This window comes from Rattus norvegicus, chromosome 10 (genome assembly GCF_036323735.1).
Source record: "Rattus norvegicus strain BN/NHsdMcwi chromosome 10, GRCr8, whole genome shotgun sequence".
Taxonomy (NCBI): Eukaryota; Metazoa; Chordata; class Mammalia; order Rodentia; family Muridae; genus Rattus; species Rattus norvegicus.
Genome location: NC_086028.1, coordinates 57,913,203 through 57,940,497, shown reverse-complemented (window position 1 = coordinate 57,940,497; position 27,295 = coordinate 57,913,203). Strand labels below are relative to the sequence as shown.

Sequence of the window (27,295 nt, the reverse complement as noted above, 5' to 3'; positions counted from 1 at the left end):
CAACTACTCCAAAGCTGGCCCACAGGGCACCTAGTGCCTTCAGCAGAAGGACAGTGCGTCGTCAAGGGGCAATGGGATGATGCATTTCTTATCCCTTGCAGCTTTCAGTGCTTCCTTTGTTCCCAGTTCTGACAACTTGTTTATGGAGCATCCTTACAACTCCTCCTTGGCTTGAATTTATGAGCAATTTCTTGGCTTTCTGTACCTGAAGGCTGTCATCATTTCCTATGCTTGGAGAACTTGCAGCATCATTGCCTTAAATATGATCTCTGCATCTTTCCATTGTTTCCCTCACAAAATTCTGTCATCTGTAGATTTGTTCTCTTTTTTTTTTTTTTTTTTTTTGGTTCTTTTTTTTCGGAGCTGGGGACCGAACCCAGGGCCTTGCGCTTCCTAGGTAAGCGCTCTACCACTGAGCTAAATCCCCAGCCCCTAGATTTGTTCTCTTAAAGGAACTTCCTAATTGTCATTGCCCTTCATTCTTTTTTCTTTTTCTTTTTCTTTTTTCCTATTTGTAATAGCTTAGATTTTATCACCATTAGACATAATAGATAGAGACAACACAGAAGCAGTAAATATCCAGATTTTGTGTTTAAGACACTGCTATGCACTTCTCTGACTGAATTATAAGTGCTTGTCACAAAACTGAAGGGCATACACAGGAGCATGAAAGGAAGAAGGCATCTCCTTTGGAATACAAGGAATGTAGTTACCAGACACAGGGTTCAAGTTCACAACCTAAGCGGGCTGACATTTGCACCAGTATAGGTAGAGGAGGATTTCTGTAGATGTTTCCCTTCCAAGGATCAGCCCACATTCATATCAGAATGAGAACACACTACCCACATTTCCCCCCTTGCCAATGCTCATTACTGGTTTGGTGTTGGCTTCTCCATTGTTTATTCTTTTACATTTCAATGAAACACACACAAACTTTTATCAGGCCACTAAATTTTTCAAAATAAGGAAATCACTTTTTAAAACAACATTTAATGTGGACACCCTAAATGAGCAACCTGGAAACCAATGTGAACTGAACCTGTAATCCATTCAGTCTCAGGAGAAGTCCTCATGCTGCTATTTTAATATGAATAAGACATCAGACGTGACAGGAAACATATCAAACTGTCAAGAATGACCCTTTGAGATTGTAGTGGTGGAACAAAACAGCAAAATACAATGCCCATTGACCTTTTACTGAAAAATACAGACAAAAGCCAAGACTGATTTGCATGAATGTCACTGATTTTTATAAACAAAAGAAGGATGCCTAGGCCATCATGTCAAAGAGTGTCCTCTCTGCTGGAGGCTGTAGAAATGAGCCTCCTTCAAGATGCTGTTAATGTGGAAATGAGGATCTTGGTCTTGGCACACTTCATAGTCCTCCTCTTGGGAGGACAGGGATACTGGAGTCTGGTTCAGCAGTGCTCTAGGTTAAGCAGCTCTCTGGCTCCTTCTCATGATTGGGGTTACCAATGTTGCTTTGGTTCCTTCTATTGTTACTGCTTGTCAACTCCATAGCTCAAGGATCCTGTAAGGCCTGGTCCTTCCTACTCCTCTTCAAATGAGGGGGAGGGGGACGGTGTTGTCTTCCTCATTGTCATCCTAAGAGAGCACAGCGAACCAGACAGTAATGAAAGCCCGACCTTTCCAGTGGTGATGACCTCCCTACGAGAACATGCCTCTCGCAAAGGATCTTCATTCCTCTCCAGAAGAGGAGAAAAGGAAGCACAAGGAAAAGCACCTGGTGCAGAGCTCCAATTCCTACTTTATGGATGTGAAATGCCCAGGATGCTATAAAATCACCACGGGCTTTAGCCATGCACAGACGGTAGTCTTGTGTATTGGCTGCTCCACTGTACTCTGTCAGCCTACAGTGGGAAAGCAAGGCTGACAGAAGGACGCTCCTTCAGGAGGAAGCAGCACTGAAAGCCCCTGATTCAAGGTGAGTGGGAACGTTCCCAATAAACACATTTTGGAGATATATACAAAAGAAAGCCCGAAATCCTGTACCCTACGGAAAATCAGCGGGTCCCTCCATTCTTTTTTACTTCTACTCTTTTGACTGCATAATGACAACTGTACCTTTGGGTATATAGAGTCTTCTGCTTGATCATTTCCTCTGTCATGTATTCTGAACTCTTCTTTGTCAATCATTTCATACACATCCACTTTTGTAGAGTTCATCATTGGAACACAGTTTATTTTTGTTTGCTTCACGTTTTGGTAACTTTTCAATAGAGAAGCAACTAAGTTAAGAACTTCAGCGTGTCTGTGTTTTCAAAATCAAATTACCGTAAAACATTATTTTATGTGTCAAGGACATAAAAAAGTGAGTAAGAATCAGAGAAAATATTAGAGATTTCTCAGTCATATTTGCTCTTGTGTAGCTTGTCCAACTCTTAAAATATGAGTTAATAGTTCCCATTAATTTTCCTGGCTCATCTTTTTTTAAACTTTTACTTTTTTATTGGATATTTTTATTTACATTTCAAATGTTATTCCCTTTTCCAATTTCCTGTCCACAACCCCCTATCCCATCCCACTCCCCCTTCTTCTATAAGGGTTTCCCCCCTCCCCAACCACCCACCCCTACTCTCTGCCTCCTGCCCTGACATTCCCCTACACTGGGGGGTCCAGCCTTGGCAGAACTAAGGGCTTCTCCTCCCATTGGTACCCAACAAGGCTATCCTCTGCTACATATGCAGCTAGAGCCAGGGATCTGTCCATGTGTACATTTTGGATGGTGGTTTAGTCCCTGGGAGCTCTGGCTGATTGATTGGTATTGTTCTTATGGGGTTGCAAGCCCCTTCAGTTCCTTCAATCCTTTCTCTAACTCCTCCAACGGGGATCCAGTTCTCAGTTCAATGGTTTGCTGCTAGCATTCACCTCTGTATTTGTTATGTTCTGGCTGAGCCTTTCAGGAGACAGTTATATCAGGCTCCTGTCAGTATCCACTTCTTGACTTCATTAATATTGTCTAGGTTTGGTGGCCGTGTGTGTGTGTGTGTGTGTGTGTGTGTGTGTGTGTGTGTGTGTGTGTGTGTGTGTGCTGGATCCCAGGTAGGGGAGAGGGGCAGACTCTGAATGGCCATTGCTTCAGTCTCTGTTCCAAACTTTGTCTCCCTATATCCTTCTATGAATATTTTTGTTCCCCCTTTTAAGAAGAACTGAAGCATCTGTACTTTGGTTGTCCTCCTTCTTGTGCTTCACATGGTCTATGGATTGTATCTTGGGTAATTCAAGCTTTTAGGCTAATATCCACTTATCATTGAGTGTATACCATGTGTGGTTTTTTTTATAATTGGGTTACCTCACTCAGGATGATGTTTTCTAGTTACATCCATTTGCCTATGAATTTCACGAAGTCATTATTTTTGATAGCTGAGTAGTTCTCCATTGTGTAGATGTACCACATTTTCTATATCCATTTCTCGGTTGAAAGGCATCTGGATTCTTTCCAGCTTCTGGCTATCATAAATAAGGCTGCTATGAACATAGTGGAGCATGTGTCTTTGTTGTATGTTGGAGCATCTTTTGGGTATATGCCCAGGAGTGGTATAGCTGGGTCCTCAGGTAGTTCAATGTCCAATTTTCTGAGGAACCTCCAGACTGATTTCCAGAGTGGTTGTAACAGCAATTCCACCAACAATGGACAAGTGTTCCTCTTTCTCCACGTCCTCACCAGCATCTGTTGTCACATGAGTTTTTGATCTTAGCCATTCTGACTGGTATGAGGTAGAATCTCAGGGTTGTTCTGATTATGCTTTTCAATGATGACTAAGAATGTTGAAGGGTTGGGGATTTAGCTCAGTGGTAGAGCGCTTGCCTAGCAAGCGCAAGGCCCTGGATTCAGTCCTCAGCTCCGAAAAAAAAGAGAGAGAGAGAGAGAGAGAGAGAGAGAGAGAAAGAGAGAGAGAATGTTGAACATTTCTTTAGGTATTTCTCAGCCGTCGATATTCCTCAGCTGAAAATTCTTTGTTTAGCTCTGTACCCCACTTTTTAATAGGGTGACTTGGCTCTCTGGAGTCTAACTTCATGAGTTCTTTATATATATTGGATATTAGACCTATATCAGATTAGGATTGGTAAAGATCATTTCCTAATCTGTTGGTTGCTGCTGTGTCCTAATGACAGTGTCCTTTGCCTTACAGAAGCTTTGCAGTTTTATGAGATCCCATTTGTCGATTCTTGATCTTAGAGCATAAGCCATTGGTGTTTTGTTCAGGAAAATTTCTCCAGTGCTCACGTGTTCGAGGCTCTTCCCCACTTTTTCTTCTATTAGTTTGAGGTTTTATGTGGAGGTCCTTGATCCACTTGGACTTAAGCTTTGTACAGGGTGATAAGCATGGATCGATCTGCATTCTTCTACGTGTTGACCTCCAGTTGAACCAGCACCATTTGCTGAAAATGCTATCTTTTCCCCACTATATGGTTTTAGCTCCTTTGTCAAAGATCAAGTGACCATGGGTGTGTGGGTTCATTTCTGGGTCTTCAATTCTATTCCATTGATCTACCTTTCGGTCTCGGTACCAGTACCATACAGGTTTTTTGTTTTTTGGTTTTGTTTTTTTTTTTTTTTTTTATCACTGTTGCTCTGTAATACTGCTTGAGGTCAGGGATAGTGATTCCCCCAGAAGTTCTTTTATTGTTGAGGATAGTTTTTGCTATCCTGGATTTTTTTTGTTATTTGCAAATTTGTTTTGCAAATTGCTCTTTCTAACTCTATGAAGAATTGAGTTGAAATTTTGATGGGAATTGCATTGAATCCCTACAGCCCAATCTTACAAAAGTATTTTTTCTCAATTGAGTATCAAGTTGACATAAAACTAGCCAACACAACTGACCTCTTGTCAACTTGACATAGACACATCACTGTTAAGCCACAACCTTTCCTTTCTTGTCCATCCCCAAGATCACACATTAATATTAATATCACAATATTAAAAGATTCAACAAAATTTAAGAAGTCCCACAGTACCAAATTCAAACAGTTTTAAAAGTTTAGCCTCAGGTAGGAGAGATGGCTCAGCGGTTAAGAGCACTGACTGCTCTTCCCAGTGGTCCTGGGTTGAACTCCCAGCAACCACATGGTGGCTCACAACCATCTATAATGGGGTCTGGTGTGTCTGAAGACAGCTACAGTGTGCTCATATACATAAGATAAATAAATAAATCTTTTTTAAAAAACGTTTACACTCTTAAAAATAACCAAAAATCTTTTTAAAACCTAAAGTCTCTTAAAAGCAGAGGATGGAGGCCTGGCTTGTGAAATTCCATAGGGACATTTAAGAGTCACTCAAAGCCTCTATCAGACCATTGCAGATTTTGAGTTAAGAATTTCTGGACCAGGCCGTGGTGGTTTAGGCCTTTAATCCCAGAACTCAGGAGACAGAGGCAGGTTAGCTGGGGCTGTGATTAACAACATACCAGAACTACTAAAGTTAAACCTTTGCTTTGCTGGGGTAATGGATGCTGGTCAGTCAGGGCTGAGAAATTAGCAGTGATTAGAGACCACTATCACTGAAGTGGAATCTTTTGAGAAGTGTTTCTTCAGAGTTAGCACACAGAAACTGTTCTAGAGATGGCCAAATTGTACCTGGTGCTGGCAGCTGAGTTACCCAGGTGGTACTGGATTTTTGAAGGCAATGATGAATGAAGAGGCAATGGAATACAAATGAGGCTTGGTTAGCACTGTGTGACAGGGCTGGAGTCCCTGAAGGCAGCCCAGGAGAGGCTACTGGTGGAAGTGCAGCCCCGTTGTAGCAAGAGTCCAACCCGTACCATGGGATGACCACCAAGAACAGCAGCAAGTTTGGAATGAAGCTGGCCTGAGCCTAGAGGACAACTGAGTGCAGCAGAGGGTGGAGCCGGAGAGGTAACCTGAGCCCTACACTGCGGAACTCTTTGGTATTGGTAGCAATAGGTACTGCTACCTGAAAAGCACATTTAGAAAACAGCTAGAAATTAACAGGTGAACATTCATCTTAAAGAACTGTTCAATTTTTTGTTTTTGTTGGTTTGCTTCTAAGTTAAGAGAGTGATAATAGTATTAAGGGTGCTTTTTTTTTCTTCACAGTTTTGAGTCCTTATATTTTAGAATTGTACAATGAGGGGTTCGAGAGAGGTAGCTCAGTGCTTAATTACACTGGTTGTTCTTGCAGAGGACCTGGGTTCTGTTCCCAGCACCCACATGGTGGTAGCTCACACTACCTTTAACTCCAGTTCTAGAGGATCTGATGCCCTCTTCTGGCCTCCTCAGGCACTGCATGCATATGGTGTGCATTCAGACATGTAGGCAAAACATTCATACACACAAAATAACAAATAAATAAATCTTTTTTAAGAATGCACAATGACGTAGATAAAATGTCAAGCTTTGCTTTTAAATAATTTAGGCCAGGGAAAATTGGTAGTGTTTAGAACAAATAAAATTTGCCTTGAGTTGGCAATTGTTGAAACTGGCTAAGGTATGTGGGAATCAGTCCACTACTGTCTCCATTTTCCTGTTTTTAAAAATGTTCCCATTTTTAAAAAGGCATTCATCCATCTTGGCAGAGGCTTAACTCTCCAGAGAGTTGTAGAGTATAGACTGGAAAATGGCAGGCAGCTAGAAGTGAGAATGCCACACTGCAAATGGGAGGCTGGTGTCCCCTTGCCAAGTGGTTAAGGACAGCCTTCTCCAGAGCTCCCACAATGCTAGCAGCCAGTTTCATACCCTTCTAGAAAGAGACAGAACAGTCTTCTCTGAGGAAGCTGACGAGTCTAAGAGAACAGGTAACACAGAATCACCCCCATAAAAGTGCCTGGCCAATGTATCTTATAGTCAGGCTCACAGGCCATAGCCAGACACACAGAGCAGTCAGGCTGTAAACCACCCCACCCCACCACATCCCTCCACAGAGTCTTACTTAGGCTGACCTTGAGCCAATTCTGTTGCACAAGCAGACCTTTTACTTGTGATCCTGCTTCAGCCTCCTGAATAGCAGCCCAGCTCTAGTTCCTTATTCTTTTATTATTGTTTTTGTTTTATTTTGAGACAGTGTCTCACACTATTACTAGTCTGAAAACTTGCTATGTAGCTCAAACTAGTCTCAAATTCATAGTGAATATCTTGCCTCTGTATCCTGAATATTGGGTCTAGTCCCTCATTCTCTGGTGAGTGGATAGCCTAGAATCACTACACAACGGAGAAAAACATACTATAAAACACAGAAAAGAAAGATTATATAGGAAGAAGAAAACTTCAAAAGGGTGATTAATTCTTCACAGAGATGCTTAAAGGTATTTTAACCCTAGTTTTACTGAGGTTTATTATCTCATTTCCCATAAAACTCACCCCATTAAAATGAACTGGTCAATGGGTGTCAATAGGATCAAGTTGTGAATCACTACCTAGTAACTGACATAAGAAAATACTGCAGCTTCCAACCCATAACAAAGAACTGCTGCTAAGAGCAGATCACCATCCTGCACTCGGAAGGCTAGAGCAGGAGGTCCTGGAATTCAAGCTTAGCCCCTGAGTTACATACTGAGTTCTGGACTGTCCTGAGAATTTTACCTGCCCCTGGGATACTGTGGCAGAACTACTATGGATTTGAGGCCAGGCTGGGGCTAAACGTCAAGTACCAGGCCACTCAGGGCTATACTATACAGTGAGACCCTGTCTCAAAAAAACTAAGAAACTTTCATTAGAAAGATTGAAAGGGCAAAGTTTACTAAAGGAACCAGAAAATAGAGCAAAAAGAAATGATAGAAACTAGGAGGGAAAAAGGAAGTCAAGCAGACTGATGTAGAAGGTCAACTTCCAAACAACTAAGTTCCAGAGAGACTCTACGGACGCAGAATGCAGCAGAGGAAATCACAATTGCATATAAATTTGGATGTTCAAAGGAAGAATGACCTACACAATGACCAGTAGAATAATGTAAGGACAAGTCCTTATAGCAGCCAGGCACCATGGCACAAAGTGAAATCCCATCACTAGAGAGGCAGAGGAAGAGGATTCCAAGTTTAAGGCTAGCCTGGGCTATAATATAAAGTAAGACACTATCTCAAAAAAAGAGAAGAAATTCCCTAATAGTGAGGGAAACAGAAGTTCTTATTTCTAGGAGGGAGAAACACTTTCTTGGTAAAAGGTTAAAAAATCAGAATGTGACCAATCAGTAGACACAGTAGAGACAGAAGGCAGTGAGAAAGGTACCTCTGGCATCTTTTGGCAGGGGGGGGGGGCCTTTCTAACCCAGAAGTCACCACTCAGCCACAATACTGTGAGCATGGAATAAAGACATTCTTATACATACACAGCTCAAAAAATAAAAAAAAGAAAAAGTTCCCTATTCACAAGGTGCTTCAGGATGTAGAGTCTGAGGCACCAGCATAGCAGTTTGTAATAAAACAAACTCATATTACCGGCAAATCACAACACTCAGGGAGACTGTTCCTTTAAAAAGACAAAGTGAGCTGATCCCGGCCCAGGCTCCCTGCTCCCAAACCCCTTGGGAGAGAGAGCTCACCGCCCTGACAGGTGGGCACTCCTGAGACTGCAGAGCGGTAGAGAACACCAATACTGCCCACCCCTGCCCACATCCCTGGCCCAAGAGGAAACTGTATAGGGCCTCTGGGAACAGGAAAATAGGGGCACCCAAGTGGCAGGTCCCCTGCGGTCCAGACACCACCCGGATCTGAAGGGACTGGATCAAAAGTTCCCTGCACCCAAATCCCACGGGAAGGAGAGCTAAACCTTCAGAGGGGCAGACACGCCTGGGAAGCCAGAAGTGACTACACTCTGCCCACATTTCTGACTCCAGAGGAAAACACCTAATGCCATCTGGGACCCCGGTGCACAGGGGCCCCCGAAAAAGGCCAGGAAAAGGCAGCGCAGGCCCTCCTGGTTGCCGCCCTCAAGGAGAGCTCAAAAGCAGTCCCTCACGAGCAACTTCAGCCAAGAGATCACAGGTAAGACCAACTTTTCTGCTCCAAGCGACCTGCCTGGTGGACTCAGGACACAGGCCCACAGGAACAGCTGAAGACCAGTAGACAGGAAAGACTACACGCCCAAAAGCAGAACACTCTGCTCCCATAACTGGCTGAAAGAAAACAGGAAAACAGGTCTACAGCACTCCTGACACACAGGCCTATAGGACGGTCTAGCCACTGTCACAAATAGCAGAACAAAGTAACACCAGAGACAATCTGATGGGGAAAGGCAAGCGCAGGAACCCAAGCAACAGAAACCAAGACTACATGGCATCATCGGAGCCCAATTCTCCCACCAAAGCAAACAATGAATATCCAAACACACCAGAAAAGCAAGATCTAGATTTAAAATCACATTTGATCATGATGATGGAGGACTTCAAGAAAGATGTAAAGAACTCCCTTAGAGAAACACAGGAAAACATAAATAAACAAGTAGAAACCTACAGAGAAGAATCACAAAAATCCCTGAAAGAATTTCAGGAAAACACAAACAGGTAAAGGAATTTAAAATGTAAATAGAAGCAATAAAGAAAGCACAAAGGGAGACAAGCCTGGATATAGAAAACCAAAGGAAGAGACAAGGAGCCATAGATACAAGCATCACCAACAGAATACAAGAGATAGAAGAGAGAATCTCAGGAGCAGAAGATTCCATAGAAATCATCGACGCAATGGTCAACGATAATGTAAAACGGAAAAAGCTACTGGTCCAAAACATACAGGAAATCCAGGACTCAATGAGAAGATCAAGCCTAAGGATAATAGGTATAGAAGAGAGTGAAGACTCCCAGCTCAAAGGACAAAATCATAGAAGAAAACTTCCCTAACCTAAAGGAAGAGGTGCCCATAAACATATAAGAAGCCTACAGAACTCCAAATAGATTGGACCAGAAAAGAAACTCTTCCCATCACATAACAGTCAAAACACCAAATGCACAAAACAAAGAAAGAATATTAAAAGCAGTAAGGGAAAAAGGTCAAGTAACATATAAAGGCAGATCTATCAGAATCACACCAGACTTCTCACCAGAGACTATGAAAGCCAGAAGATCCTGGACAGATGTCATACAGACCCTAAGAGACCACAAATGCCATCCCAGGTTACTGTATCCAGCAAAACTCTCAATTAACATAGATGGAGAAACCAAGATATTCCATGACAAAACCAAATTTACACAATATCTTTCTACAAATCCAGCCCTACAAAGGATAATAAATGGTAAAGCCCAACATAAAGAGGCAAGCTACACCCTAGAAAAAGCAAGAAACTAATCGTCTTAGCAACAAAACAAAGAGAAGAAAAGCACACCAACATAATCTCACATCCAAATACGAATATAACAGGAAGCAACAATCACTATTCCTTAATATCTCTCAACATCAATGGACTCAACTCTCCAATAAAAAGACATAGATTAACAAACTGGATACGCAACGAGGACCCTACATTCTGCTGCCTACAGGAAACACACCTCTGAGACAAAGACAGACACTACCTCAGAGTGAAAGGCTGGAAAACAACTTTCCAAGCAAATGGTCTGAAGAAGCAAGCTGGAGTAGCCATTCTAATATCAAATAAAATCGACTTTCAACTAAAAGTCATCAAAAAAGATAAGGAAGGACACTTCATATTCATCAAAGGAAAAAACCACCAAGATGAACTCTCAATCCTAAATATCTATGCTCCAAATACAAGGGCACCTACATACATAAAAGAAACCTTACTAAAGCTCAAAGCACAAATTGCACCTCACACAATAATAGTAGGAGATTTCAACACCCTACTCTCATCAATGGACAGATCATGGAAACAGAAATTAAACAGAGACATAGACAGACTGAGAGAAGTCATGAACCAAATGGACTTAACAGATATTTATAGAACATTCTATCCTAAAACAAAAGGATATACCTTCTTCTCACCACCTCATGGTACTTTCTCCAAAATTGACCATATAATTGGTCATAAAACAGGCCTCAATAGATAAAGAAAGATAGAAATAATCCCATGCATCCTATCAGACCACCACAGGCTAAAGCTGGTCTTCAATAACAATAAGGGAAGAACGCCCACATATACATGGAAGTTGAACAATGCTCTACTCAATGATAACCTGGTTAAGGAAGAAATAAAGAAAGAAATTAAAGACTTCTTAGAATTTAATGAAAACGAAGGTACAACATATCCAAACTTATGGGACACAATGAAAGCTGTGCTAAGAGGAAAACTCATAGCTCTGAGTGCCTGCAGAAAGAAACAGGAGAGAGCATATATCAGCAGCTTGACAGCACACCTAAAAGCTCTAGAACAAAAAGAAGCAAATACACCCAGAAGGAGTAGAAGGCAGGAAATAATCAAACTCAGAGCTGAAATCAACCAAGTAGAAGCAAAAAGGACCATACAAAGAATCAACAGAACCAAAAGTTGGTTCTTTGAGAAAATCAACAAGATGGATAAACCCTTAGCCAGACTAACGAGAGGACACAGAGAGTGTGTACAAATTAACAAAATCAGAAATGAAAAGGGAGACATAACTACAGAATCAGAGGAAATTAAAAAAATCATCAGATCCTACTACAAAAGCTTATATTCAACAAAACTTGAAAATCTGCAGGAAATGGACAATTTCCTAGACAGATACCAGGTACCAAAGTTAAATCAGGAACAGATACACCATTTAAACAACCCCATAACTCCTAAAGAAATAGAAGCAGTCATTAAAGGTCTCCCAACTAAAAGGAGCCCATGTCCGGATAGGTTCAGTGCAGAATTCTATCAGACCTTCATAGAAGACCTCATACCAATACTATCCAAACTATTCCACAAAATTGAAACAGATGGATCACTACCGCATTCCTTCTATGAAGCCACAATTACTCTTATACCTAAACCACACAAAGACCCAACAAAGAAAGAGAACTTCAGACCAATTTCCCTTATGAACATCGACACAAAAATACTCAATAAAATTCTGGCAAACTGAATCCAAGAGTACATCAAAACAATCATCCAGGGCTGGAGAGATGGCTCAGTGGTTAAGAGCACTGACTGCTCTTCCAGAGGTCCTGAGTTCAATTCCCAGCAACCACATGGTGGCTCACAACCATCTGTAATGGGATCTGATGTTCTCTTCTGGTGTGTCAAGGACAGTACGGTTATATACATAAAATAAGTAAATCTTTAAAGAAAAAAAAAACAATCATCCACCATGATCAAGTAGGCTTCATCCCAGGCATGCAGAGATGGTTTAATATACGGAAAACCATCAATGTACTCCATTATATAAACAAACTGAAAGATAAAAACCACATGATCATTTCATTAGATGCTGAGAAAGCGTTTGACAAAATTCAACACCCCTTCATGATAAAAGTCCTGGAAAGAATAGGAATTCAAGGCCCATACCTAAATATAGTAAAAGCCATATATATCAAACCAGTAGCTAACATTAAACTAAATGGAGAGAAACTTGAAGCAATCCCACTAAAATCAGGGACTAGACAAGGCTACCCACTCTCTCCCTACTTATTCAATATAGTTCTTGAAGTTCTAGCCAGAGCAATGAGACAACAAAAGGAGATCAAAGGGATACAGATTGGAAAAGAAGAAGTCAAAATATCACTATTTGCAGATGATATGATAGCATATTTAAGGGATCCCAAAAGTTCCACCAGAGAACCACTAAACCTGATAAACACCTTCAGCAAAGTGGCTGGGTATAAAATTAACTCAAATAAATCAGTAGCCTTCCTCTACTCAAAAGAGAAACAAGCCGAGAAAGAAATTAGGGAAACAACACCCTTCATAATAGTCCCAAATAATATAAAATACCTTGGTGTGACTTTAACCAAGCAAGTGAAAGATCTGTATGATAAGAACTTCAAGCCTCGGGGGTTGGGGATTTAGCTCAGTGGTAGAGCGCTTGCCTAGCAAGCGCAAGGCCCTGGGTTCGGTCCCCAGCTCCGAAAAACAGAAAAAAGAAAAAGAAAAGAAAAAAAAAAGAACTTCAAGCCTCTGAAGAAAGAAATTGAAGAAGACTTCAGAAGATGGAAAGATCTCCCATGCTCATGGATTGGCAGGATTAATATAGTAAAAATGGCCATTTTATCAAAAGCGATCTACAGATTCAATGCAATCCCCATCAAAATACCAACCCAATTCTTCAGAGAGTTAGACAGAACAATTTCCAAATTCATCTGGAATAACAAAAAACCCAGGATAGCTAAAACTATCCTCAACAATAAAAGGACTTCCAGGGGAATCACTATCCTTGAACTCAAGCAGTATTACAGAGCAATAGTGATAAAAACTGCATGGTATTGGTACAGATAGACCAGTGGAATAGAATTGAAGACCCAGAAATGAACCCACACACCTATGGTCATTTGAATTTTGACAAAGGAGCCAAAATCATCCAATGGAAAAAAGATAGCATTTTCAGCAAATGGTGCTGGTTCAACTGGAGGTCAACATGTAGAAGAATGCAGATCGATCCATGCTTATCACCCTGTACAAAGCTTAAGCCCAAGTGGATCAAGGACCTCCACATCAAACAAGATACACTCAAACTAATAGAAGAAAAAGTGGGGAAGCATCTCAAACACATGGGCACTGGAGAAAATTTCCTGAACAAAACACCAATGGCTTGGTGTTTTGTTCAGGAAATCTAAGATCAAGAATCGACAAATGGGATCTCATAAAACTGCAAAGCTTCTGTAAGGCAAAGGACACTCACTGTTGTTAGGACAAAACGGCAACCAACAGATTGGGAAAAGATCTTTACCAATCCTACAACTGATAGAGGGCTTATATCCAAAATATACAAAGAACTCAAGAAGTTAGACCGGAGGGAGAAAAATAACCCTATTAAAAAATGGGGTTCAGAGCTAAACAAAGAATTCACAGCTGAGGAATGCCAAATGGCTGAGAAACACCTAAAGAAATGTTCAATATTAGTCATAAGGGAAATGCAAATCAAAACAACCCTGAGATTCCACCTCACACCAGTCAGAATGGCTAAGATCAAAAACTCAGGTGACAGCAAATGCTGGCGAGGATGTGGAGAAAGAGGAACACTTCTCCATTGTTGGTGGGATTGCAGACTGGTACAACCATTCTGGAAATCAGTTTGGAGATTCCTCAGAAAATTGGACATTGAACTACCTGAGGACCCAGCTATACCTCTCTTGGGCATATACCCAAAAGATGCCCCAACATATAACAAAGACACATGCTCCACTATGTTCATAGCAGCCTTATTTATAATAGCCAAAACCTGGAAAGAACCCAGATGCCCTTCAACAGAGGAATGGATACAGAAAATGTGGTACATCTACACAATGGAATATTACTCAGCTATCAAAAACAATGACTTTATGAAATTCATAGGCAAATGGATGGAACTGGAAAGTATCATCCTGAGTGAGGTAACCCAATCACAGAAAAACACACAGGGTATGTACTCATTGATAAGTGGATATTAGCCCGAATGCTCAAATTACCCTAGATGAACAGAACACATGAAAATCAAGAAGGATAACCAAAATGCGAATGCTTCGCTTCTTCTTTAAAAGGGGAACAAGAATAACCTTGGGAGGGAATAGGGAGGCAAAGTTTAGAACAGAGGCTGAAGGAACACCCATTCAGAGCCTGCCCCACATGTGGCTCATACATATACAGGCACCAAACTAGATAAGATGGATGAAGCAAAGAAGTGCAAGCTGACAGGAACTGGATATAGATCCCTCCTGAGAGACACAGCCAAAATACAACAAATACATAGGTGAATGCCATCATTAAACCGCTAAACTGAGAATGGGACCCCTGTTGAAGGAATCTTAGAAAGGACTAAAAGAGCTTGAAGGGGCTTGAGACCCCATATGAACAACAATGCCAACCAACCAGAGCTCCCAGGGACTAAGCCACTACCCAAAGACTATACATGGACTGACCCTGGTCTCCAACCTCATAGGTAGCAATGAATAGCCTAGTAAGAGCACCAGTGGAAGGGGAAGCCCTTGGTCCTGCCAAGACTGGACCCCCAATGAATGTGATTGTTGGGGAGAGGGCGGTAATGGGGGGAGGGTGGGGAGGGGAACACCCATAGAGTAAGGGGAGGGGGAGAGGTTAGGGGGTATGTTGGCCCGGGAATAACAATCGGAATGTAAATAAGAAATACTCAAGTTAATAAAGATGGAGAAAAAAAGAAGAAGAAGAAGACAAAGCGAGCAAGAAGTAGATGCAGAAGAGCAAAGCCAGGCAGACTTACATGAGTTACACAGTAAGAGTCTGTCCAAAGATAATTAACTAATTAAAAGACATCAAGAAAGCTGGGGCTGGAGACATGGCTCAGTGGTTAAGGGCACTTGCTGCTCTTCTAGAGGTCCGAAGTTTGGTTCCCAGTATCCACCTGGGTAGCCCCCAATCATTAGTAACTCCAGGTCCAAGGGATCCAACACCCTCTTCTAGCCTGTGAGGGCTGCTTCACACACATACTACATATTCACAAAACATGCACATAAATATAAATGTTTTAAAGTGTTAGGAAGGTAGGGTAGGTGTAGTGAAAGATCCTTTTGGTTCCAGCAGTTGGGAAGCATGGGCAGGTGGGGCTTTGTAAGTGTGGCCAGTCTGCATAGGATATACAGTAAGTTTCAGGCCAGCCAAAGCTGCACAGTAACTTTGTCTTAAAAATATAAGAAGCTGCTGATAGAATATCCATGTATCAGAATATGTTGGCCACTTTCATTTGATGACATTTAGATAAATTACAGAGAATCTGAACCTTAGCTAATGATAAAAGACCTAAAAAATAAAGACAATAAAAGTACCAGGGGCTACATTTGAGGCACAGTGACAAGTGCTTTTGTAGAAGGCTGAAGGTTTGATGTGGAAGGCCAGGGTTTGATCCCTCACACAGCAAGTCTTTTTTTTTTTTTTTTAAGTACCAATTCAATTGTTTATTCCAGAGAAACTAAAAAGATTTCTCAGTAAGGGGAAGTCATAGTGGGATATTACAGAAATCAACTACAGGAAAACAACTTACCTAATGTTTGTTATGAGAACATAAAATGGTGATTTAAACAAACCTAATGAGAACAGCAGGTGTGCAGGTATGGTCAGGGGGAGAAAAGGCTCATCTCATTTGTGAGGGGTAAACCACTACTACACACCTCAGAGAAGTGGGCTGGAGAGATGCTTCATTGTTAAGGGCCCTGCTTGCTCTTCTAGAGCACCTGGGTTTGACTGCCAGCCCCAACATGCTGATTCATGACTATCTCTAACCCCAACTCCAGGCCTTCCAATCCCTCGTCTGACCTTGAGCTCCTGTACACACATAATGCACAGACATACACAGTCAGACATATAATACACATAAAGTAAATATCTTTTTAAATTTCAAATAAGTGATATAAGCATGTTACTAGGTTGGTGATACCATGATGAATACCCAAGAAATAGCCAAATTGCTGGAAAGCAACTGTTTGGGGGAAGTAAAACTATTTTTGGGAAGGAGAACAGGGCCACTCTTAAGTCTGGTGGACTCTACACTCTGCACATGTATAACTAATAAAAATTGCCCTTTCAATTTTTTTTAAGACAAGGTCTCACTATGTGTAGCCTTGGGTAGCCTGGAACTCACTATGTAGAACATACTGGCCTCTGTGTCCTGAATGTTGGGATGAAAGGTGTGTGCCACCATTCCCAACTAAGAGACAGAAAGGGAAAGTACCTACTTGGAGCTCAGAATGGATGAGTAGCTTTTTATTTTTTAAAAGACATACCATGTGTATGTATAGTGTGTTGAGATGTGCATGTGCCAAGTCACATGTGGAGGTCAGAGGCCAGCATGAGGAACTGGTTTTCTTGTACCACAGTCTTTGGCTTAGATTCAGGTTGTCAGACTTCAGCAGCAAACACTGCTACCCACAGACTCTCTTTCCAGCACCCCAAACCCCTGACCCCCACAACCATTTTTCTTTTTTGAGACAGAGTCGTGGCTAGCCTGGAACTCTCTGTGTAGAGCAAGCTGGCTCCATAGTCAGAGATTCATCAGCTGAATGCTGGGATTAAAGGCCTGCGTGACTACACCCAGTTTTGCAGACCCACTTTAAAAAGCAATGTAATGTTTCCTCTCTTTTGGGTAATATTTTCTACACAAAGTGGAGACACCAACCATTAATGAGACTGTTTGAACAACTGAATAACTTGAATATGGATTGGGTATGTGATTAAACAGGCATGGAAAGCTGAAGATTATTAACTAAAATAAAGGAAGTAGGCTGGAGAGGTGCTCAGGAGATGAGGTTCTTGCTGCCAATTCTGATGAGCTGAGATCAGTCTCTGGGACCCAAGTCGTAGATGGCAGAACCCAATTCTCACAAGATGTCTTCTCACCTCCACATGAACACCCTGATACACATACACCTCCCACATGCACACATAAAAATTTAAATTAAAATGTAATTTAAATAAAGTAGATTACAAAAAATATTGTTTGAAGAAAAGGTATCTGTGTGTTTTCCATATTAGTAAATAAATATGTATATGTGTTTAAAAGACCAGAAAAAAATTTAGATGTTAATAGTAGTAATAGATTTTATAGTTTCCTAATTTCACTTATCTGCATTTCCAGTCTTGTGTAATCTACATACAGTGCCTTTGTGAAAATAAAAAAGAACATTTAAAAGCTGGGAAACTTTGAGGTGGAGGTATAACTCATTTTCTCAGTGCTAGTCTTGCTTACATGAGGCCCTGCATTCCACTTGGTAGCTCCACAAAGACTCAAAGCAAATCCCAAATATAAAAAGTAAACATGGGAGGGAGGTGGCATAGAACCCTGAGTGTCCAGATGAGATTACAACAGGACTAGGTAATATCTAATTTCTAGCTTTATTTTTTTCTTTTTCTTTTCTTTTTTGTTCCAGTTTTTTGAGATAGGTGTGTGTGTGTGTGTGTGTGTGTGTGTGTGTGTGTGTGTGTGTGTGTGTGCTGGAACTTGCACTGTAGATCAGGCTGACCTCGAACTCACAGAGATCTGTCTGCTACCTGCCTCTGCCTCTCTGCCTCTCCCACTGACTCCTGAAAGCAGGATTAAAAATGTGTGCCACAGCCAGCAGGCTGCTTTCTAGCTTTCTAATACACTAAGAAAATGATACTTGTATGAGTTCAAGATCCAAGGTCCAAGGTCCATAGTTATCACAGCAATAATACATTCAGGTGGGAATAATATATGGGTGGGGAAACTTAAGTAATGTTTGAGGGATTGCTAAAATCAAGGCATTGTGAAAATATTTTATATGTATATTAATTCTCATAACAGTAATGATATGCTAATCATTACTCATTCTAGAACCCTATAGAAAGGCCAGGAAACTTGTTCAAGGTCACTCAACAACCAATGAATCAACTCCATTCTCCTTCCTTTCATCAGGAAAACCCTGGGATTCCTTGCAGTCTGGGGGCCAGATGCTTAAAATGTCTCTTAGCTCCATCCCTGTCCTCCATCCATGTCCTGCTGCCCAGGCTAAGCCTTTCAGCCTTGCAACTTATCTCACACTCTAAACCCTGAAGTAGTAGCCAAGTCCCATTCCCACCAACGCTTACACTTCAGGTGCTGCTGGCACTCACTGCTGCACAACCGCCACTTCACACATAATTCCCACCATACATCGCCAATAAAAGACCCACCCAAGCAAAACTAGGAATAGTGACACTTGTTTTTAGCAATCTTGTTCATCTGTCAATAGTTAATGAATACAATAAAAATTTTTATGCAAAACATAAAGGCATTTGGGTTGAAAAAAATCACAACAGCTTTGTTAACAGCATCTTCAAATTAATACTTAATTTCCTAACACCCAGAAGTTGTTCTTTAAAAAATGTTCACATCCTTAGCATCTGCCATGCTTTATAAACTGCATCACCTAATTGTGCACACACTGATTCAGTGCTATATCAGAAACAGCCATTATACACATGCCTGACTGTGCTTGGAGCTGTGGATATAAAGACGAACAGGCTAGGACTTGCCCTCTAAATCCCTCATAGCCTATAACATATCTATAAACTAACAGCAGCAATGTCATAGATGTGATCATTACACCAAGAAAAGTGACAGCATTAACTACTATAACAGCTTATTTACACAGAGCCTTAGCTGCACACACAAAGAGTTCTGAGCACTTCACAACAACCTATTCAACTTGCCACAGTAACCCTACAGGCCAGGCTTTCTTTTCAGTGGTGAGGAACAAAGACAGTATTTTGTTCTAGGCCACATAGTTAGTATTGGTAAATAATGGCTGAGATTTGAATTCTGATCTGTGTGATTCTGGACCCCCTCACTACCAACCACTATACCATAAGCCAACCAACACTGCAGAAATCAGAAACCCAAGAGGGGACTGGGCATTAATGGGAAATACTCAGAGAACGTAACTCTTGTATGAGCTCTACTGGGCAAGTGGGAAGGCTGGAAAGTCTATAAATACATGCAGGCTGTCCCAGACAGAAGAGACAGAATATGGGCACACAAAGAGTGCATGGCAGATTGTATGGCAACCTGCCTGGTGTGACGGGAGGAAACAGGGCAGGAAATGAAGAGATGGACAAAGGTCAGAAAAAAGAAATGGGAGAGGGTCTGAGAAGCTAAAGTAATACAGTAAGGCACACGAGGCCACTGCAGAGTTATCAAGGGCAGAGAAGGCTGACCATCCTAGGTCCACAGGAGCCCTCATGTTGAATACAAAGCTTTTACTGCTTATGCCTTGGGGCTGTAGTTCAGTGGGAGAGCATTTGCCTTGTATTAGGTCCAAGGTTCAATCCCCAGGATGGGGAAGAGAAGGTATGATACATGACATCAGAACCCTTCTCCAGCATCTCTGAGGATGTCTCTTTTCTATAGTGTCCTCTGAGTCATTCTCTTTTCTATAGTGAATAGACACTTCCTGGCATAAGTTACCCCTTGGGGAGACCATTCAGAACACACCTGCTCCTTTTGTCTCCCTGGAAATCAGAGAGAACAAGGATCAGGTCTTCTAAGTCCCACTTCTCCCTTCATTTAGCCGTTCTCTATTTGGGAAGGCCTTAGTCTCATTCTCATTCTTGTTGTCCACTTTGGTATCCCTGCAGTTTGCCAGTGAAACTCATAGTAGCATTTATCAAGTTTTGTTTGCTGATCCACCAATGTTAATTATTTAATTATGCTAAGAGACTAGGGATGCATATATTTGATATAGAAATCTGATGAAATAATATCTTCTTTCATCAGATAGATGTATTGTGAGATTTCTCTATTCCATTCTATTCTGTTTCTCTTTTAAACAAACATCAGATTCTAAGAAGATTTCTAATATACTGAAGGGACAATTGCCTTGCACAAACATTGCCTTGGAAAGAAGTCTCCAAAACTCAATATTCTAGTCCATATTCTAAAATATGGCAAGTCCCACCTGCTGCATCCTTGCAAGGTCACAGGAATGTACCTGACTGGGGGTGGTGAGGGAATTAAGAAAAGACACACAGAGACACATACCTCTGTGCCCTCTCTCCACTCCCTGCCCCAGGATCTGGTGGACTGGGCTCTCTGATGTCTCCATCAGATGGGCTCCACTAACAGCATCCAAAAAGCTCAATGGAATTATTGTACATAGCTGAACAAGGAGGTGGATTTATTATGTACAGATAAACAAAAAGGCAGGGTTCATGGTATAGAGCTGGGTCAAGAAGAGAGGTTTAGATCATCTCAGCAGGAGCATAGCCATGTTTGGTGGCACATGCCTATAATCCCTACACTCTGAAGGCTGAGTCAAGGCCAGCGAGGTTACATAGTAAGACCAGGTCTCAAGCAAACAAACAAGACAATAACAACAAAAAGTATACTAGAACCAGACTGAGAAGGGAAACCTGACTCTAGTGTTTAACCTTATTCACTCCTGTTTAAACTCCTTAACTGCTAGTGAGATCAAGACATATTGTAAGGCAGAGATACAGCTCAGTGATACAGTGCCTGCCTAGCATGTCCTTAGTTTAACCTCTAGTACTGCACACCAAACCAAACAACAACAAACACTATACCACAAAAACTGACGTTGAAAAAATCAGAGACCGGAGCTGTGGGCTTAGACCAGCAGACGATACTGCACTAGCTTAATTACGAAGGCTGCATCCTGTCTAACAGGCACAAGGCACAAGAATCTGAGCTGACTCCGTGCAACCTCTTTTTTCTTCCATGTCATCCTCCACAGATAACCTCCATAGGCATTTTAAAATCTGGATCAAGTCTCAGGTCTGCCACTGGTTGACTGGGCAGGTTATCTACCTACTAAAGGGCTTAGTTTGCACATCTGTAGGGCAGTCTCACATTTCTTGCTATTGTACAGCTGCTGGAGAAAACACCCATGAAAATACCATAACCATCCCCTCCCTATTACCTCCCTGAGCATTTAGCACTCCAGGTACCCTTCTTCCAGGCCCTTTCCAGGAACTAACTCAATGCCCACACCAATCACATAAGGCAGACACCATTATTCTGTTTCTTTAACCAGTGAAGAAGTTGAGTCACAGAGTGGTCAAGTGAGGTGATAAAGACCACCTGGCATGACCAGGCATGGTGGCATACATCTTTAATCCCAGCACTTGGGATGCAGAAAGTAGGTCTCATAAAGTTAGAGGCTGGCATGGTCAATCCACTGCATTCTAGGCTAGCCAGAGCTACACAGTGTTTAACTAAAATAAAATAAAAACCATGTGTCTTGAGAACAGTGAACCTTGGCTTTAGTTAGGAGCAGGCAGACTCCAAGTCCAATTCCTGCTCAGTCTAAAGAAGAGTAGTAGAATGTGCGTTCTCATAAAGCACAGACTTGTTACAGAATTAACAGACTGAGCAGAGCAAGAGACAGCACTGAGAGTGAGCTCACTCTCCTCTCAGTGCCCATGTGTTAAAGCTCTCTCCACTCAATACATCTGCACATGCTGTGCGCTGTAACTGGAATATCTTTCTTCCTCTGCCAGGCAAATTCCTTTCACCTCTTATGTCTTGGGTTTGGTGAAGCATTCTCAAATTTCATACTACTCTTAAGTGCTGCTCTGTGGACTTGAAAGTGGACAGGGCTTGGAACAGAGCAAAGAGCCATCTGAATCCTGCCTCTGGAAGGTTTGGAGTTAACCAGACAATGGTGCCAAGATGGGAAACTGAAAAGGCTAGGTTAGCAAAGGACAAATCAGGTGTCTCTCCAGCTAGGAGCACAGTATCTTCCTAATGCTGCAACCCTTTAATACAGTTCATGCTGTGGTGATCCCCAAGTATAAAATTATTTTTGTTGCTATTTCACAACTGTAATTTTGCTAGTGTTATAAATCATAATGTAAATATTTTTGGAGGTAGAGGTTTGCCAACCTACAGGTTGAGGTTGTAACCTACAAGTTGAGAACCTCTGGCTTAGGCAGTGGGGAAGAAAGTCAGGAAGGGAGACAGACTGACCTGTTGGCTCCAACCTGTTCAGAAGAGTATATATCTAGTTTCTGGGCAGTAGGGAGCTGAGAAAGCTGAACAGGGGGCTACACAGTTGTAGTTGGCTACAACTTTATGGTGTATGTCCACATCTGGTGTAAGGCTGAATAAGTGCATGTGTGTGATTCCTCCCACATAGTTCTTAGTTCAGAGCCACTCTAAGACAGTCAACCAAATACCAAAGCTCGAATTATAACTTTTCTCCAGATTCTTCCTAAACCCAACAGTGAATGTTTTCAGTTTTCACATATTTAGCTGCTTCTTCCAAATCCAAGAAATAGCTGGTTAATGAAAGGTCAGGCCATGTGTGAAGCCTGTCTTACTCAGCTTGCTCAAGCACACCAGGGCCACAGGTGAAATAGTTATCAGGCAATAGCTTTGTGCCAGACCATGAACAGAGATAAGTCAAAACAGCCCTTCCAAAGGCAGGCGTGGTAACTAGCACTTGAGAGACTGAAGCAGGAGCATTGCTTTGAGTTTGACTCAGGCTTCAGACTGTCTCAAAAACAAACACAACCAGACTGTCCCTTCACTCAGTTTTACAACATGGCAAATTAATAAAAATAAGATCTAGTCATCTTAAATTCTCACCTCAAACTCATCTGTTAGATGTGGTGGCACAAGTCTTTAATCCTAGCACTTGGGAAAGCAGAGGCAAGTAAATTTCTAAGAGTTTAAGCCTGGTCTACATATAGAGTTCTAGGCCAGGGAGAGCTACATAGTAAGATCCTGTAAAACCAACCAATCAGGGTTGGAGAGATGGCTCAGCAATTAAGAGCACTGACTGCTCTCCCAGAGGTCCTGAGTTCAATTCCCAGCAACCACATGATGCCCTCTTCTGGTGTGTCTGAAGACAGCAACAGTGTACTCATACATAAAATAAATCTTTTAAAAACCAATCAAACGAGTCATCTGCTATCTGCTATCAGCATCCTATACTGAGCACTTTGTCCTGCTCTAAAACCTACATGTCTTTCTAGAAGTATGCTTATGTTAAGAGCAAAAACTTCTAATCTCTGATGCCAAATAACAATTCCTAATTCCTCTCTATCTTTCCCCCTCCCCTCCCCTCTCTTCTACATTGGCATGCATTAGATACTTCTTCTTTCAAATAAACCCAAGAGTTTTCTGCCTGGACCACACCCGGTACGTGAAAAGGTTCGTTGTATTATTAAGTGATAATGTAGAAGACTTTGGTCCATGGGCCAACTCTAAGGACATCTTTATGGCACCACCTAAAAGCACTAAGGTCACTGGAATGAAGTAAGACAGGTGGGTAGGCATGGACAGCAATGCAGATTAGAGGTGAAGGAACAAATGAGGTGAACTTGGAGAGAGCTACGTTATAAGTATGAACCCTGCACAGCCAAGATAACCTGTGCTGGTAAAAAGAAATGAAGGAAAATAGCTTGTCTTAATTGCTACTACAAAGACATTTTATTATTATTTTATAAATCCTTTAAACATATTAAATGTCCAATATATTTTCAAAACATTGGTGCAAAACACAGAATTAAATGCCTAAGTACACACAAATAATACTTCAAGCAAAAAACCAAGGTAGTTTTGAAAGCACAGAATCAAACACATGGCTAATATTAACTTTCTCTAATATAATTACTCCTCACTTAGAGACAGGATAAAAGGATAACCATCATGAAACTGTCACCACCCTATTTTTAAACTTTGGCTCTGATTTTACTTTGTGTTAGAACTGCTCTCTTCAATTAACCAGGGAGAGGGGCTACCAGATCTTGGTTATCAACCTAAATCACAACTCCTCCCTCTCAAATATGAAAATGGTATAGACTTCAAGAAAAAGGCTTCATGGTTTTTCAATCCTCCTGGAATTACAACAGCCTGTGGAATGACAGAAAACTTAAGGACTTTATCACTTATCCTTGAGACTGAAAATCACAGAAAACCAGATCCTTATGAGGAAAAAGGCAATGAATGATTCTGAGTGAGAAGGCCACACTTGAGAGTTAGTGCTGAAACTCATTTTTGATACCCATCCCCTTTTGAAACAGGAGGATTTGGATTGGAGGGTGACTTGGCTATGACATCTGTCACCCTATTGATGGCTGGGGTTGACTCAGCTGAACTGGCTGGCCTTATGTGTACTTGAAGCTGTGCACTTGGTCAAAAGGACCATTTTCTTGAATAGAGGAGTACTACTATTCTTCAGGTAAGGGTACAGGAGTGGCTGAAAATTCATGCTAGAATCTCCAAACAAGTTCTCAAGGCATGGTTTCACTCTGTAACCCAGGCTGGCCTCAAACTCACAGTAATCTACCTGTTTCAGTTCTCCAAGTGCAGGTATTACAGGTATGAGCCACCATGGCCAGCTCTAAATGAATTTATCCTATGTGAGTCACTGAGCCTTGATGAGTTCTTAGTTTGGTCCTTACTTTCCGACTCAGTTTGTGGCTGTTGTCACCCACCTGCCTCACAGCCTCACAGAGCTGGCTGGTCCGTCATCAGATACCATGTATTTGAACATGTTATAAAGAAAGAGATAAGATAATGGTAGGATTATGAAACATGACTTTCAAGCATACCCTTTGGGAGCTCCGAGTACACATACTCTTAGAAGCCTGTGACACAGCTCTAGATTCTCACAAGGATTTTTACACAAACAAAATAGCAATATCCAATATCTTATAAATCATACGTTCTTGGGGTTGGGCTGAGAATTCCTTAATGTTAATTTCTGTCATATATGTGACATGATTATAATTGTGGTTGGACACACCTTTGATCCCAGTGCTTGGGGGGCAGAGGTAGTCAGATCTTTGTGAGTTCAAGGTCAGCCAGGTCTACATATCAAGTTCCAGGACTACAGAGAGACCCCTTCTCATAACAAAAACAAAAACAAAACTCCAATTTCCAAATTCCTTGCTAGGTTGCTGGACTCAAACCCTTAGCTGCTCTCCTGCAACCTCATTCATTCTCCTGCATTTATGACTTAATCTCACATTTGCTCTCTTCCTCAATAATTAAACTTCAAACTTAGCTAAATATAAGGCCGTGGGATGAAGAGTTTTCCCAGATTTTCTTACAGCTAAGTGCAGCCCCTGGACTAAGTTTGAGCCTGTGGGTGCTAAGCTCTACCTAAGAGAATGGCAGGTCATGTCCTCCCTTTCCTCCCTTCTCTTGTGGGAAAGTGGAAAGTGATGTAAGGAGTGAACTGGGTCGCTTCATGAAAAGTGCCTATGAGGTGTACAGCACAACATGGATACAGCCAGGGTCCCTAGTAATTTTGAAACACCACACCAGCCTTGACTGCCTACCTGGATCTTTATATAAGAAAGTAGTTCCCTATCTGGTTGTACTGTGCACATGAGTAGTCTCAGCATTCAAGAAACTGAAGCAGGAAGATCACAATGAGTTCAAAGCCACCTTGGCTTTACACAGTGAGTTCTAGACCAGTGGTAGTTACAATGAGACCTTGACTCAAAATCAAAGCAAAACAAAACATTTTTGCTTAATCCACCAATATAAAGGGTTGGAGGGATAGCTCAGCAGTGATGAGCACTGCTCTTCCAAAGGAACTAGGTTCAATTCCTGGCATCCACAAGGCAGCTCATAATCCTCCATAGCTCTAGTTCCAGGGGCTCTGACAACACCTTCTGGCTCCACAGGCACCAGGCATGCACTGGTGCACACACATATATGCATGCACAACACCCATACACATAATATAAAAAATAATAATTTAAACTGCTGGTATATTGGGTTCTTTCTCTTTGGGTTTAAAAAAAAGAGTTATTTATTTATTTATGTGTGTGTATATGTGTACTTGTGTGGAGGTGCAGTTGGAGGCCAGTAGTAGGTGCTAGATACTCTGGAGCTGAAGTTATAGACAGTGAGTGTTAAGAACTGAAGTCAGTCCTCTGAAAGAGTAGCAGGGGTTCTTTTCTAACCCAATGGACCACACAGCATTGCTAGATTCTCCATCTCGGAGGCATCTAAAGACATAATTCCTCTCTGCCTGGGAGCACTGCTTCTTCCTCCTATGGAATGTCTTCTTGCACCTTTAAATCTCCACTGAAATGCTGTTGGAAACCCCTCACTGAGACCTCAGATGAGGTTAAACCCCTGTATTCTTTTTGCTTTCTGTGGCTAACAGTCAGCACACCTTTAACTGTTAAATCAGTCTCTAACTGTTCTACTACACTACATGTGCTATAGAAGCTCCTCTCTGCTCGGTGAACTGTCATCTAGAGGGCTGGTGTTCAGTGAATAATGCCACAACCCTTCAAGGATTTTTCTCAGATGGCTCAGTGGATTTCTTGGCCTTATATTTCGTGACCTCTATAAGCCCCATGGATAATTCTGTTCCTGTCAGACACTCTGTGTAAAAGCTGCTTGCCTTTAAACAAGAAGCATCACCTTCTTAATCAAGTCTGCACAGTTCTTTCTACCAAGGTTCCATATTCTCATAAAAGATGTGGGTACTAGAGTGAAAGTATTACAAATATTCTAGGATTTTTTTTTTTGAGTCAAGGACTTGCCTCAGTCTCTCAAGTTTGAGAATCATACATGTGTGCTTCCCATGAACATCCAGGAAATTTTATTTTAATAAAGACCTTTCACTAACTGTGTGTGGTATATAATGTGAATGCATATATGTTTTATACCTTTAAGACAGTCCTTCTCAAAGTGAGCATAGCCCAGGTTGTACTCAAACTATGTAGCTAAAGATGGCCTTGAGTTGATCCTTCTGCTATTGCCTTTCAAATTCTGGTATTACAGTCTTGTTTCACCATATTTTTGAGTGAGAATGCATTCCGAGC

At 41.5% G+C, this 27,295-nt stretch overlaps 1 protein-coding gene and 2 pseudogenes across 3 annotated transcripts in view; 1 reads left to right on the top strand and 2 right to left on the bottom strand.

The window, feature by feature from the left end:
* The window catches only part of Zzef1 (zinc finger ZZ-type and EF-hand domain containing 1), a 137,685-nt gene that overhangs the window by 108,915 nt on the left and 1,475 nt on the right, over positions 1-27,295 (bottom strand). The window contains exon 1 of one of the 3 annotated variants that reach the window (XM_039087333.2): positions 6,922-12,904. The exons of the other annotated variants lie outside the window; for them this stretch is intronic. The gene's annotated coding sequence lies outside the window, so the exon portion shown is untranslated. Of the gene's footprint in view, positions 1-6,921; positions 12,905-27,295 lie in introns of those variants that run through there. 3 annotated transcript variants of the gene reach the window in all.
* On the bottom strand, positions 316-1,605 carry LOC134480645 (protein VCF1-like; annotated as a pseudogene).
* On the top strand, positions 1,679-1,929 carry Rps27-ps2 (ribosomal protein S27, pseudogene 2; annotated as a pseudogene).